The 15,799-nt window shown below is 39.6% G+C and overlaps 1 long non-coding RNA gene across 1 annotated transcript in view; it reads right to left on the reverse strand.

Annotated features, from left to right (window-relative positions):
• The window catches only part of LOC137223700 (uncharacterized), a 278,143-nt gene that overhangs the window by 78,790 nt on the left and 183,554 nt on the right, over window positions 1-15,799 (reverse strand). Inside the window, exon 6 of the long non-coding RNA XR_010942998.1 lies at window positions 755-818. This is a non-coding gene — a long non-coding RNA (uncharacterized lncRNA). The remainder of the gene's footprint in view (window positions 1-754; window positions 819-15,799) is intronic.

The following is a 15,799-nucleotide window of genomic DNA, read 5'->3' on the forward strand; positions in this document are numbered from 1 at the left end:
AATCCTTTGCAAACGACTCCAGCTGTAACAATTCAACACCTTCAGCCCACATAAAAATATTAACTTTCCTTGTAAAAAGAATGTCCTATGGATACCAGGTATAAAAGGCAACCACCTTAGAAAATGGGCACCCTTTTATAACTCTGTCTTCTGTGACTTGCAGAAGCTTTCCTTCTCAAAGCTAAACAAGGATTTAAATCAGTTAATTAGTTGATAACTTCTACTGAATACTTAGTTTGATGGAGTCTCATACTAGCATTTAAGTTGTCATAAAAACAGTGTGTTTGTAATGAAAGTATGATTTTGCAGAGCCAACTTTGGCTTGCTAAATGAGGAATGGACAAACCTGCAGAAAGGAGGAAAAGGCAATGGAGAAAAGGAAGGAAGAAGAGATATCAAATCCATCAAATCCCATCAATCCAGAGGAGACATTTTCTGTACCTTTGGTCCATGACACCTATCTCAGACAGTGGTTCTCAAACTTGTAGGTGCATCAGAATCACCTAGAAGGTTTGTTAAAGCATAAGAAAGGGCCTGAGAGTCTGCACTTCTAACAAGTTCCCCAGGAGATGGTGATGTTGTTGGTCTGGAGACCACACTTTCAGAACCACTGCTCCAAAATGATTGGGAATCCTGATGGATCTTTCCCACTTTGTATTCTAGATATTTGTCCAAAGCTGACACCATCTTTGGATTTCCTAAACTGGGGTTCTTTTGAAACAAGGTTTACAGGTTCACACTTAGTACTTCTTACCTGGTGAAATTTGGTAAATTTCCAACCAGAAGAAGCTTCATGAGAAAAGAAATGGATGGAAAGGCTGTTGAGAGAAAGATAAGAGGCAATCAATAAGAGAGGAAATGTAAATTACTCTATCGTGATAATTAATATTCACTTTGGACAGAGTAAACACAATTATCCCAAGGATATATGACTTGTATTTTCTACCTCACTTTTTATTAGCAACTCAAATTTGCAGATGAAGAAGATGCAACTGGATCGACATAGTGACTAGTACAAAAGGAGATTTCATGATTTAGCAATAAATTTTATCGAACAGAAGGTGACAATATCAGAGTTACAACTAAACATTCTGAACAACGTTAATTAATGTTTATTTTGGCCCAAGTATCGTTTGTCTAAGTGAAGGCACTCATTTTAGTAACCAAAGCATTACATTTTTTTTTGCACTCCAAAGTCTGCTTCCTAATGTAATAATGTGATCTATTTATTTGATGATTTCTTTCTTTTTTTAGATTACCAAATAATAGGGAGAAATAATAAGAACTGTAAAGAAGTGTCTGAGAGGCACAGGTGTGTGGTGTTTGTGAGCATAAGGAGTATGCAGACAGGGCTTTTCCAGTAAAAGCACTTTTATCAGTACTTCTCAGTATTTTATCAGTATTTACAAGTAAGGGAGCGAATATAATGTTTTTCTTTGGCCAGGGAGTCAGTTCCCATCAGAGCTGGTCTCTTCACCTCCACCTTTGTATTGCCCATCATAACAAGCTCAGGGGACTTAGGGATCCATAGAGGATCCAGACTTCTTCCTGTTTCTTCCCTTTCAAGCAGTGTTGGCCAATTCAACCCAAATGCTAGGCCCATTCCCAGACACATTTATCGGCCCCCTGGCTCACATGTCCAGGTGTTGTGGCTTTGTAGCCTGCTCTTGGTAATGTAGAGATAACTTTAATGTCCAGGACACTTCAAAAAGTTACTTGAGGACTTCCCTGGTGGCGCAGTGGTTGAGAGTCCGCCTGCCGATGCAGGGGACGCGGGTTCGTGCCCCGGTCCGGGAAGATCCCACATGCCGCAGAGCGGCTGGGCCCGTGAGCCATGGCCACTGAGCCTGCGCGTCCGGAGCCCGTGCTCCGCAACGGGAGAGGCCACAACAGTGAGAGGCCCGTGCACCGCAAAAGAAAAAAAAAAAAGTTACTTGAGGTTTATGCCATTTCTCAGCCACCACAGCCTCACTTCCATGTGGGTACCAAGGTAGCTGCCAGTCATTTCTAGAGCTTCAATGCTAGCTCCACTTCTTCCCCTGCCGCACCCATTTCTGGATTAAGGCTGATTATAGATCGTGCCTCTGCTCCTCCAAATCGCTCTAAAACGGCCCAGAGAGCTCTGACTTGTGAATGCAAAACGTAAGTCTGACCTTCTTTAACTGAGCCTACCATTCTCTGAATGCCTAAATTGAGAGAAGGTTTCCTACAGATAAGATTTGGCTCAGAAAATTTCACACTCAGAGTCATACTTTTAAAGGACCATGTCACCTCCATGGAACTAAACACATCCTACAATATTGTTATTCTAGAAGAGAAATGATGAACTCATAGCTATTTTGCCAAGTGCTTTCTTCTTAAAAATTTAGGGCAAGCCACTGCTTCTCAGCTCAGCAGGGCAAGGTGCCCACAGACTTGAACTTGTTAGTCTGCCTAGGCTAGAAATTCAGGAACTTCAAGACACTAAGCTCGTTTCTAGTATAACTATGTACTTGTGTGTCAACAAAGACATTCTCTTTTTCCCTTATTGAAAAAAGTATCAACTACAAACATTTATTGAGCTTTGACATTGGCATAAAAGAAGTATTAGATATGATTCTTGCCCTGGAAGTGTTTACAATGAAGTCTAAATGCAAGAATGAAGTCTGCACATGTGAAATCAGAAACGATGAAAGAATGCACAGAGTTAAGCATGAACGGTGCAGTGCAGACAGCACAGATGTATGATGTCAGAGAGCTGGGGAGAGCTTTAGGAAAGAAGTGAATAAGGTAAAGATTAAAGGATGCATATGATTTCTATAAAAACATGGGTGGTCTTTCTCTGTGTTTTATTTATAAAATAAATGTACAAGTTTACACAATACCACTCACTAAATATCACTGTAGGAGTCTGGAAGTCTCAAACTGGTAACCGATGGGCCAAAGGACTTTTTTGTTCTACCAACATTTGCAGTGTTTTAATACAAATTTGAACTAGCTGCCAACATTAACAAGTTGGAAGGTTTTACATTAAAATGTGTAATTTCTATTTCCCCTTAAAAAAACTGGAGAGTCTACCAAAACCCAGCCTACATTTCTACATGGTAACAGTGAACTAGAGCTGAGTAAAACCCACCCCCATTACATGGGGCACTAGCTGTCCAAGTCTCCACTGCCCGTACCGATCCCAATTGCTTCTCCCACTGAACCTGCTTTGCTCATGTGTATCACCTACTTGGCCCCTGTTGGCATCTGAGCTCGTGAACCCTGCTGCACATCGACGGGGCCTCCTCCATGGTAAGTGGGGGAGGCTGTGCCAGACGCTTCACTCCAACTAATTCCATCAAAACAGCAAGTGATCCTGCCCTCTCAGCCTTGCAGGGGAAAGCAACTTACACACAGAAGGGTACCTTATAAAATATTATGCTCAGTCTACAGAGGAAGATATCATGGACAACACAGGCAAAGAGTTGAGCTTTGCTTCTGCAAGTGCATTGGTAATCACCACTCAGAATTCACATTCTACAGTGGGGCGGCCAGGCTGTGTTTGCACAGGAAGGACGGGTACTCCATTAACTCTTTCAGTTCACTTAGTGTAGGAAGACCCATGCGAAGCCAATTTTAGGTATGAAAATTTAATATAGCAGATAAATTGGATTATTCTATCTTTCAGAAAATTAACCTATTTTATTTTAAAAGAGCTGTTCTTATATATTTGAAATCTAGTCAAATCTACCTGTAAAGTAGCCCTGTGCGTCCTATAAAATGAGGCACACCTCTATGAATATTTATCGTGAGCAATCAATTCCTTATTGTATGACTGAGAAAATGTATGGATCATCTGAATGCCCAGCATGTTAGATTTGGAATGAGTTTCATGCTAGTATTGGAATAGTCATTCATTTGTTCATTCGGCCATCCCAAATGTATTTATTTAGCCCAATGGGCTTTGCCTAGGCCCTTCTATTAATCAGCTCTGTGAACTCAGGCAGATCCATTAACCTCTGCTAGTTTTGGTTCTTCACATGAGGAAACCATATTAAATCATCTCTAAGTTCCCTAAAGATGAAACATGCCAAGTTTTCACACGAGGTGCCTGGAATAAAGGGAGACCAATTTGTTCTGACTTTGGGATTGACCTGCAGCACTTTGACTCTGGACATTTCTGTCCAGCCTGGTCAGTGTGCAGGCCAGGGCCAGGCTGATATTCAGCTTGCAGCCACCAGGAAGACTACTCTGGTTTTCCACATCCGGTTTCCCTTCTGTTTGGTTCTATAGGCCACTGGTAGATTCCCAGGGCTTTCTGGTCATTAAATACCTTATCATCTCTGTTCATAATCCCCTAAGAAGTCTTCATTCTCTTTTGAGTTCTAATCTCTTCTTGCTGGCCTAGAGGATGAGATTTCACCATCTTTGTGGACATTGGAAGAGAAGAGGGGCCAATTTGTAACACCCCTTAAAATGGAAAAGTTGTAGAAAACATTGCACAAAGTATTTGAGTTGCTCACTGTTGTAAGAAAAAGGAAAGGAAATTCTGCATTCTGTACTTTTTTTTCTATTCAAAGTTTACCTTGTCTTAGAGCACAGAGGGAGATTCCATTGTAAAATTGTGTTGGGGGAAGAGAGAATGAAAGGGGAGCGGTTTTTTTATTATTATTGTTAAATAAAAGCCCAGAGGCAAGGGCAGCTACTTGTAGCTGTATCAGCCTATTACTTAGAGCAGCAGTCAGTCCCTTACAGGTCCTGGGCAACTTTTGGCAGTGCTACCCTACCTGGCCCCATAGACCTTTCCTTTTACTCTCGTTTTCCCAAAAGTAATGGATTATAATATTTCAAAACATAAATATATTCAGTTATAATATAAATGTAAATAAATTCTCCAAATGTCTACCAACCAGAGTTATACAGTTAACATTTTGATATATATACTTCCAGCAAATATAAAAATGTATATTATGTACATTTTAAAAAATGGGATTGTAAAAAATGGGAAGGGGGAGAGGCACTATAGGGGTGGGAAATTAAGAGGTACAAACTATTATGTATAAAATAAGCTACAAGGTTATATTGTACAACACAGGGAATATACCCAATAGTTTATAATAACTGTAAATGAGGTATAATCTTTAAAAATTATAAACCACTATATTGTATACCTGTAACATATAATATTGTACATCAACTATACTTCAATAAAATATAATAATTTAAAAATGGGATTGTAAATATTCATACACATACATGAATATACATATTACATATGCATATCATATGCATACTATATACACATATATACTGTACACACACATATATACATATTGTATCATACATATATATGTACTGTATAGGTATACACACACATATGCATATATGTGCTTGTCTGTAAACTCCTTATTTCACTTAATATGTTATAAACATTTGTCTACTTCAGTAAATATGGAACTTCAGATAATTTGTAATGACTGTAGAATTCTCCATTGTATTTGCATACAATAATTTACTTAACCAATTCACTATAATTGGACATTTCGACTTTTTCCCCCTATTTCTAGTGTAATGTGGTTGGGGAAAAATATTTTTTTTAAGCTGCTAGCAGAATTCCACAAGGCAGGAGAAACAAAAATGGATTGCCCTCCATGATAGAGGAGCAGCCATCCTAAGGTTCTAGGGAGTGTCAGTAAAGAAAGGGTGCCAGGAAGGCTCTGAGTTACAAAGGGTCTGAGACAAGGTAGGAATCTGCATATTAGAGGAAAATAGGTTTCTAAGAAATTCCCCCAAACTTTCAAAACCAGGGCAATTTGATATCTAATGTTGGCCATCTATTGTGACACGCTAGGAGGTAACTTTCTCCTGCAACCAATTACTTTTTGTGTGAGACTCTGAGGGAGAAATAAAAATAAACAACAGGCTGTGTTACACATTTGAGTTGGCAAAGGGCAGGAAGACACAAAATTATAGGATAAACTATGCAAGTGAAACGGGGAAATAGAGCAAGAAGTGCATAGTAGAAATGTTCCCCCCCACCAAATCCTTGGATGTGGGGAAGCTGAGCTTCCCTCTACAATGGGAAGAGGACTTGAGTTGTTAAAATGGCTTCATGAACCTGCCACCCAGGCAGCTAACACAACACCAAAATGAAAATCTTTGCATGTTTAGTGACTAAATTCCAATTTGGAAGTGAATTTTGAATTTGCAAACTAGAATTTCCAAACTAGAAATTCTAGTTTGGAAAATTCCAAACTAGAAGTACAAACTAGAGGTACAACTCATGTACTTTTCTATATGCTTCTCCCTCATACTCTTTTCTTTTGGCCATTTTCTCTTAACTAAAATCAAATAACTTTTCATTAGGTGATCCATTCACATTGTACGAAATTCAAAAGTTACAAAAGGATATGGAGTGCACAGTAAATTATGGCTACTTAAGCCTACCAGTGACCACTTACTTTTCATTAGAGCCAATGAATATTCCCTAGTTGTATGCTCTTCCAGATGTTCGAAGCATACACAGCATGTATGAATAAAGAGCCCCTCCCTTTTGCTTCTACAAATGGTAGCATACTCTAGCACACTATACAAAGAGTTTATAGCTTACTTTTCTCATTTAGCATACCTCGGTGACTGTTCTAATACATTAGTACTCTAGAGCTGTCTGATGACTGTATTTGTAATCCAGTATAAATGGATATATACAATAATTTATTCAGCCAGTTTCTTTCTGATGGGAATTAAGGTTGTTTCCTTTTTTTTCTGTGTTTGGCAACAAACAATTCTACAATAGTATTGGATATATGCCTTTTGATGATGTGTGAGCATATCTATCTGACAAATTCCTAAAAATGGAATTTCTGGGTCACATTATATGTATATTTTTAATCTTTATAGATACTGTTAAATTACCCTCCATAGAGGTTGTATCAGTTTGTACACCCACTACAAATGAGTATCCCTTTCCTTACACCTTAATCAAGATAGTGTTACTGAGTTTTTAATCTTTGCCAGTCAACCTGATAACTGATAAACCTGATAATGTCTATCCCATTTTAACTTGCATTTTCCTATAAGTGAATATGGCATATTTAAAAGACCTTTAATTCATATGTATTTGTTCATTTTTATATCAGATTATTGTTTCTTTCCTTTCTATTTACAGGAGTTCCTTACGTATTGCAGAAATTAGCCCCTTTACTTCATAATGTGTAGTAAACATTTTTCATAGTTTGTTTTTTAATTTTAACATTGTTTTAACGTTCACTTAATAAAATAGAAAATTTTATTTTTGAGTAGTTGAAATTACTGACTTTTTCTTTTATGCTTTCTTTTTATTGTTTTGGTTTTGGGTGGAGCACCATTCTTTTTACACTTCAATAATTTTTACATAAAGACACTATTCATATTTTCTTCCAGCACATTTATGGTTTCATCTTTTATGTTGAAATCTTTGGATCCATCTGGAATTATTCTGGTGTACTCTTCTGCTCCTCCTCCATTTCCCCTCTCCTTTTTTAAACCTTAGGCAAATCACCAAGGAGTTGTAACAGGCTGGGCAAAGCCCTTCCCTATCTGGCAGGCTTCTCTCTCCTTGAGAGGCCCAAGTAGAGAACTAGTTGCTCCGAGTCTGGTTTGAAAGGTGATGTGGGACATGGAGATTGGAGGAAACTGAGACTAGGAATGGGATAGTGCCAGGAGTCTCCAAGCAGTTCTTCCCAGAAGTATCCACAGCTGTTGGTTTAAAATGTGAGAATAAAATATCTGGATTTCTGGGCATATTCTTCAAGCTCTATTGCTTATCCAATAAGCATAGACTTGATGATAAAGCCCATTTGGCAAATACCAGACTGTCCAGACCAGGAACAAACAGCTGCCAAAGAGAATTTAAAAAATTTTTATTGTGACCCTCAGAAAGACATAAATTTTACACTGTGATCCATAATAACACTTTCATATCTACACATGAGACTAAAATTAGTTACATGTAACAGTATTCACCTCTACTACATGCATTCTGGTATTTTCTGTTTTGTTATGTTTCATGCCATCCCAACCTATTCTGTTTCTCTTTTTTTTTTGCCTCTCACTGTTGTGGCCTCTCCCGTTGTGGAGCACAGGCTCCGGATGTGCAGGCTCAGCGGCCATGGCTCATGGGCCCAGCCGCTCCGCGGCATGTGGGATCCTTCCGGACCGGGGCACGAACCCACGTCCCCTGCATCGGCAGGCGGACTCTCAACTACTGCGCCACCAAGGAAGCCCTCTGTTTTTCTTTTTAAAACTATTGATCAAAACACACTAAACATTGTTGCTTCAATTAACTAATGTTGGTATCCAGAAAACAAACTTGATGACTGTGGTGAAAGGAAGAGTAACTCAGCAATAGACATGCTTCCTCTTACTCTGTCTTCTTAAACTACACATGCTCCAGACAAGTTACTTGCTCTTGCTATAAGACTGGTTTTATAAGAAAATCTGATGGAATCTGACTTGTCTATTAGACAGTCGTTTATTGTAAATAGAGAAAAAGGTGTACGTGTGTATAACCATGTAATTGCAGTAGTTTTAGAAAAGTGCTTAAAGTTTTTGCTATTAATATTTTTGGTAGTTTTTAATGTATGATAAAGTTTAAAATAGTCCATCTTCAAAATTATATTTGTTTTTGTATAAAAAGTATCTTAAATAAAATGTTTATTCCTTCAAAAACAAACAAAACAAACCACACTAAACAAATTAGTCAACACTTTGACCCTTAGTTTGAAGAATATAGGCTAAAGAAAAATGAACATTCACCTTCCCTGACACACAAATGTACGTAAGCATCATACATTATTTCCTTGTAATTCATGTAAATAAGCTTTATCAATCATTGTATAAATGTCATATATTTTCAGCTACATTTTAAAAGAATACAGTGTATTTGGGAGCATTTCAATTGTAGACTCCAAATAATAATTTAGAATAAATTAAAACTCAGAACCAGTGAAAAATATAAAATCCACATATGCTTGCCTCACAGCAACAGCTGTTATAACTCAGGAATGAGTGATTTTCAGACCAACTAGAAGACAAGTAAATTCAACCAACTAGAACTCAACAATGCTTCCATCATTTGATGATCACATGTAATTGTTCATACATGGGACTAAAACTCAGAAACTAAACTTTAGCAGTAACTGAGGTCAACTGAAAAGTTGATTTTTCCTAGCTATTGTTTAAATATAAGCTAAGATTCTGCTTATTTAAAAAAAAGTCTATCATAAAAGAGAATATGACACAGAAAAATTAGTCATGTTAGACATAATACTAACATGTGCCTTACTCATGACTTCCATCTAAGGTCTTGTTAATTCCAGAGCTGCTACTGCTCCCCAAGGCTTCTCTCCCTTCACCGTTAACACATGGGGTTGGCCTAAGTCCTCAGGGTGCCTTCCCACCATGACATTCTCTGGTTCTTGGTGATTCACCCAAACAAAACAAGGACAACCATCCCACCATGATCCTTAACCACCATCAAGAAAAACTGTCCATTTCTGAAGACAAAAAACAATAAGTGCTGTTTCTTTCTAAGTATTTCAAAATAAACCTCAAAATTCCCTTGAGCAGGAAGCCTACAAGAGTATCCCTCACCTCATACCATCCATTACTGAACCTGGTGGGCTAATTCTAATACTGTTCCAGCGGCACCTGGAAACTTAATATAGCTCAACTACAGCTGCCCCCCATTGGGTTACAGTGGTGTTTGGCAAGTTTACCTCAAGTATAAACACCTCTGGTGAAGAGGTCATTTCAGTTTGGGAAAAGTGAGTAATTTGGCCATTTAATTTGCATTGTTCTGGAAGTTGCCAGACTTGTCCTGCCAGGCATTAGTGTCAGAAACTTTCATCTTCCTTGGCTGCACCTCTCCTCTCTGCGTGCAGAGCAGAACAAAGGGAGGAGGTCCCAAGGCAGTGCCGTCCAAGGAGCCAGAGCAAGGTCTGGGTTTTGAATGAGTGATGACTTTTGAATTATAAATGCCTTTCCACGGAAGCTTTCACTCAAAACTTTTACTGACTTTACAAAAGGAATGAATCCAAGCTGGGGAGTATACCACTGGAAGTTCAGTGACAAGAACAGGTCTGCGATTATTCTTCCTATGAAAGATAATTTCCCTGTGCTTCTTATTCTCTACAAACACACAGAGAGGGGACATACACACATATTTTCTCCTATATTCTTACTTTGGAAAATATCACAGCTGTTGAAAAACTTGTTTCTGTAAGTGCCTCGGTACCTGATTTTAGCAAACTCCTACATGTAAGTGAAGTCACTCTGTAACTAGGAGGTGAACTGCTTAAACATTTGCTTTCCCTTATGCTTGGAAGAAGGTTGGTGCCCTGGGGCCTTTTTTTTTTTAACATCTTTATTGGAGTATAATTGCTTTACAATGGTGTGTTAGTTTCTGCTTTACAACAAAGTGAATCAGCTATACTTATACATATATCCCCATATTCCTCCCTCTTGTGTCTCCCTCCCACCCTCCCTATCCCATCCCTCTAGGTGGTCACAAAGCACCGAGCTGATCTCCCTGTGCTATGTGACTGCTTCCCACTAGCTATCGATTTTACATTTGGTAGTGTATATATGTCCATGCCACTCTCTCACTTCATCCCAGTTTACCCTTCCCCCCGCCCCGCCCGTGTCCTCAAGTCCATTCTCTACATCTGTGTCTTTATTCCTGTCCTGCCCCTCAAAAAGTGCCCTTGACCTCTCTTTCTAAGGCTGTTGTTCTGCCCTTCAGAGGAAAGTTGTTAATTATATCCTTTAAACCGCCTATTATTCTGAGCTGCTGCAGTCCATAATCTCTCTGTCAGACTTGTTCTCCATAAGCTCTCTGAGACCCCACTTCATCTCCAGGGGTCCCTGCAGGTCACCCCGTTTTACCTCCTCTCTTCACCAAGGGGCCAATTTCTTTTTCATGTCATCATTTGAAAACCATAAGAAAGAGATTTTTGTCTAAAACAAGGTTATGCCAGTTTCTTCCCAAATTCATTATTGTAGAGAGGAAACTGAGGACCTGAGACAAACTGGACTCATGTATTGCCTCAAAGATCAAAGACACCAATACAAATGCATTTTCTCTTGCTCTGATGAGAAGACTATCCGGCTTAGGAATTTAAATGTTTAAAAGTGATGGCAGATATGAGTATGGTACAGAGAGATACTTAATAAAATAGAGTGTAAACCTTGAACATGACCAAATAAGACTTGTAGAGAAATGAGGGCCTTTCTGTGGAGTGTGAGGTAATATGGAGTATGTAGTACAAATAGTCAACAGAGCTATAATAATGCAATCAGTACACAGGTGCATTCCAAGAAGAAATTTTCCGCAATCAAAAGTTTAAAAATCGGGGGCTTCCCTGGTGGCACAGTGGTTGAGAGTCCGCCTGCCGATGCAGGGGACACGGGTTCGTGCCCCGGTCTGGGAGGATCCCACATGCCGCGGAGCGGCTGGGCCCGTGAGCCATGGCCGCTGAGCCTGCGCGTCCGGAGCCTGTGCTCCACAACGGGAGAGGCCACAACAGTGAGAGGCCCGCGTACCACAAAAGAAAAAAACAAAAAAAAAAAGTTTAAAAATCGGTTATAAAACAATGGTTTTCAAGAGATAAAGGTGATTAGAACCTAGAAAGTTTATAACTTGCAATTGTAAGTTATTTTATCTTGTGGGAATTCTGAAAATAGAGCTGCTTTAAAATACTATATCTCTAAGTGTATAGTTATAAAATCTTAATATTGGTGAACAAGCCTGGACTTTCGCAAGCTTGATTTATCAAGCATTTCCAGTGGCCATCAGTATTATCATAGACCATTTCATAAACTTTCCTCACCTTAATCTTCCTTATCACCTATCGTTACTGAGATACTTTTTTTTTTTTTTTTTTTTTTTTTGCGGTACGCGGGCCTCTCACTGTTGGGGCCTCTCCCGTTGCGGAGCACAGGCTCCGGACGCGCAGGCTCAGCGGCCATGGCTCACGGGCCCAGCCGCTCCGCGGCATGTGAGATCTTCCCGGACTGGGGCACGAACCCACGTCCCCTGCATCGGCAGGCGGACTCGCAACCACTGTGCCACCAGGGAAGCCCACTGAGATACATTTTTGATCAAAGTTGTATTGCAACCACTATAGCTTTTTTTCCTACTATGACTCTAGTTCTTGATAGTTATGATTTATGTGAATTGAGTAATTTTAAAACATATCTAAATTTCTTTGACACATCGAGAGGTGAGGTCTTTGACTCTACCCCTTGAGTCTAGGCTGTAAGCAATAATCCCATGACTGTGGAATAGATGCTGTATAACGCTACATCAGAAAAGGCCATGCAGCTTCCTCCTGTCACCCTTGTAGGAGCTCGTCACCATGTCAGAAGTCTGGCTATTGTGAGACTGTCATGCTGGAGGGGCTACTTGTTGGCACGTTGGTCAGCAGCCCTACTGAGCTCCCAGCCCACAGTCAACATCAACCACCAGACATGTCAGAAAGAAGCCTCAGGATCATTTCAGCCCACAGTCATTGAGTCCCTCCCAGCTCTTGAGTCTCCCTAGCTGAGGTCTCAGACATTGTGCAAAGAGACACACTATCTTTACTGTGTCTTATATGAATTCCTAACCCATAGAATCCAAGAGGGCAATAAATGTTTGTACGCCACCAAGTTCTGGGGTTGTTTGTGGTGCAGCAATAGTAAGTAGAACAAGCCATAGTCACTATAATGCAAATTGTGTTTCTTAATTAATCCACCATGTTTAATCCAATTCAGGTTATAAAAGCTTATGCTGGAAGAAAGTCTATACTGACTCCAATCTTCTTTGTAGTATATTTTCCCAACCCAGTATGATTTAGCCACTGCACAGAAATTGCACTCAGTTTGGAGAGAGACAGAAAGAGAGAGAATGATTTGGATGATCTTTTCTAAAAAGTAAAATGGATAAGCTTCATCTAGGCTAACACTTCAGGTGTCTCATGCAGTCACCGTGCACAATTAACTTACACTCCTTCTTATTCTGAACTACTTTGGCACCAGAGGTTTCATGAAATTATGTCCCAGAGTATATATACCTGGACCAGCTTGAAGATTCCAGGGTGCCATGTGGCCTGAATGCTCCTGCCATCTTCCACTCTTTGATAAATGGCATTATGCATGACTCCTGGACAGAGATGTGTCTGTCCACCTGGCTGAGATCTAGATCCAATCTCCTGACCTATTTCCATTAGTTCCCAGATCTAGGCAATCCCTGGTTAATACCTACATTCTGATCAAGAAAGCAAGATATTCATTTTTAGATCATGGAGCCTACAGATGTCAGGATGGGGCAGGATAGAGAGGTGGAGGTGAGTGATGGATATTTACTTTGCAGTGGTCTATGCTTCTCAAATTGTCAGCTCATCTTGAAATTGAAGGAGCAATTGGTACCAAACTTGGAGCCCAGCCAATAAAATAGACCAAAGTGGAAATCTTTGATTGTGGTCAAATTCTACAGAATAGGAAAGTAAAGTGAATTGGCAATGCTTGAAACATAGTTTTATAAAATGGTTTAACACCAGGATCTTTCTACAAGATCAGATTTCCCAGGAAAGATAAACTGAATATATTATTTTTTTTCAAGTGGGATAAGGTTAAAAATGAGTCTATGCTGGTTTCTTCTTATTTCAATGAATCATGATACTGAAAAGCTCAATTAAAACAGCCTCAAAGGACTATAGGCATCATTCAGAAGCCTTTGACCTGCATTTTCACTAAATGACGTTGGCATATCCATTAACACGGAAACCTTCCCTCCTGGGAAGTTAGTGCTATTTGGTTCAAGACTATTTTTCTGAAGCTCATCAGGTCAATGTTAGGTTGAAGTCATTCAAAAACCACCTAAGCCTATTGTCAAATTCAACATTATCTTTCCTTACAAGTCTGCTGCTATTTTCCTACAGCTCTGTTACTTAAATGCATGATTCATAGCTTCTGACTCTGTGTCTACAGAAGGTAATTTTTTTTTCCTGCTCTCTAAGCACTGGTGGTTTACAACACATTCCTAGCTCTGGGCCACAGCAGGCTCTAGTACAAAGGAGGTCCCTTCCAATGTTGAAGGGACCTTCAAATTGAATTGTTTGTTTTCACTTAATTTCATAGTCTAGCCCTCAATGATTAAACATGCCTTCTTTGTAACAGGGTTAGGGTTAGAGGCTACAACAGAAAGGCCATATTGATAGCCTGAGAAATTGATGCTGTCATTTATATAAAGGAATTACAGTCACATTAATTTCTTTCCTCTATAGACATGCATGGCTAGCTAGATTCATCTGAGTCCTCCTGACTCACTCTTGGAAGGCAGCTGGTATAAACGGCTCTTACAGAAGGACTTCATCTGAAAAGAATTATCTAGATTCAGAGGGAAAATATTCTGTACCCAGAATTTAGCTCAATCTTCCCCCAAACGGTGACATTTCTAAGTGGAATGGCAAGTTGCCGACCTGTAGTCTTCTGATGGTAGAGAAAGAGGCTTAAGAATATGACCTTCACAGATACCAACAATGCAAAATTCTATTCAGTAAACTTTGTTTTTTAAAGTGCAAACATCAGATTGCTTTCTCCCTAATACCAACCTGATGGATTGGAAGGTTTTATTATGGAGGGACCAAGAGTATTTGGAGTTTGAAGAAGTTCACAGGAGGACAAGTCAGGGTACGATATTGTAAGGACCCCTTTTGGAGGACTCCAGATACTTAAACAAAAGAGGGATCAAGGTGAAGCAGTAGGACTCATCAGAGATCACCTGCCCACTTGGCCATTATACCAAGCCCATCAGCGTTGAAACTCTCTCCCATGCTGCTTCTAACACACTGCTCCCTGCCTCTATGGATATTACTACATCTCTATTACCATTCCATTCAGTATGTAGTTTACCATACAAATATGTAGGACATTGATATGAAAGTTTTAAGAGTTTCTTATCAGAGACTATTTAAATAAGTACAGAATTACACTTGGTTTTGTGTTGGGTTATGCCCATTTCATTGTAATAGGTGAGTCTGCTTTCTCACACTTAGATTAGGATATAGAAAACCATGATGCAAAATACAGATCAACACATATTTACCCCATGTTGATAAGTGTATTGCAGATTGCTAGTGTCCACTATAATGTGAGATACAAAAGGATTATAAAACATAGTCCTAAGACAAAAAGAACTTCAAAACATAAAGACAAAAGATTAGCAGAAATGTCATGAAGGGGAGAGGACAGAAAGACAATAAATTGTTATTTACAATGAAAAGACTAGATAAGCCTGGTTCTTTCTACCTTTGAACAAGAATGTGCTTCAACTCACTTATTAAAAACTTCCAGAAAAGGTGTTTCCAACACTTCGTGTAACCCATTTACACACGCAGGCTCAGGAAAGTGGTCAAGCAGATGGCAGGAATTCCATGTGCAGAAAGAAAATGGTTACCTCAGGCTTCCCTGGTGTCACAGTGGTTAAGAATCCACCTACCAATGCAGGGGACATGGGTCCGGGAAGATCCCACATGCTGCAGAACAACTAAGCCCATGCACCACAGCTACTGAGCCTGTGCTCTAGAGCCCATGACCCACAACTACTGAGCCCAGTGCTCCCAGCGCTCCTAGAGCCTGTGCTCTGCAACAAGAGAAGCCACCGCAATGAGAAGCCCGTGCACCACAACAAAGAGTAGCCCCCGCTCGTCGCAACTAGAGAAAGCCCGCACGCAGCAACGAAGACCCAACGCAGCCAAAAATAAATAAATTAAAAAAAAAAGAAAATGGTTACCTTGTTTATTCTTGATTAGAG

The sequence above is a fragment of the Pseudorca crassidens genome, chromosome 1 (genome assembly GCF_039906515.1).
Source record: "Pseudorca crassidens isolate mPseCra1 chromosome 1, mPseCra1.hap1, whole genome shotgun sequence".
NCBI lineage: Eukaryota > Metazoa > Chordata > Mammalia > Artiodactyla > Delphinidae > Pseudorca > Pseudorca crassidens.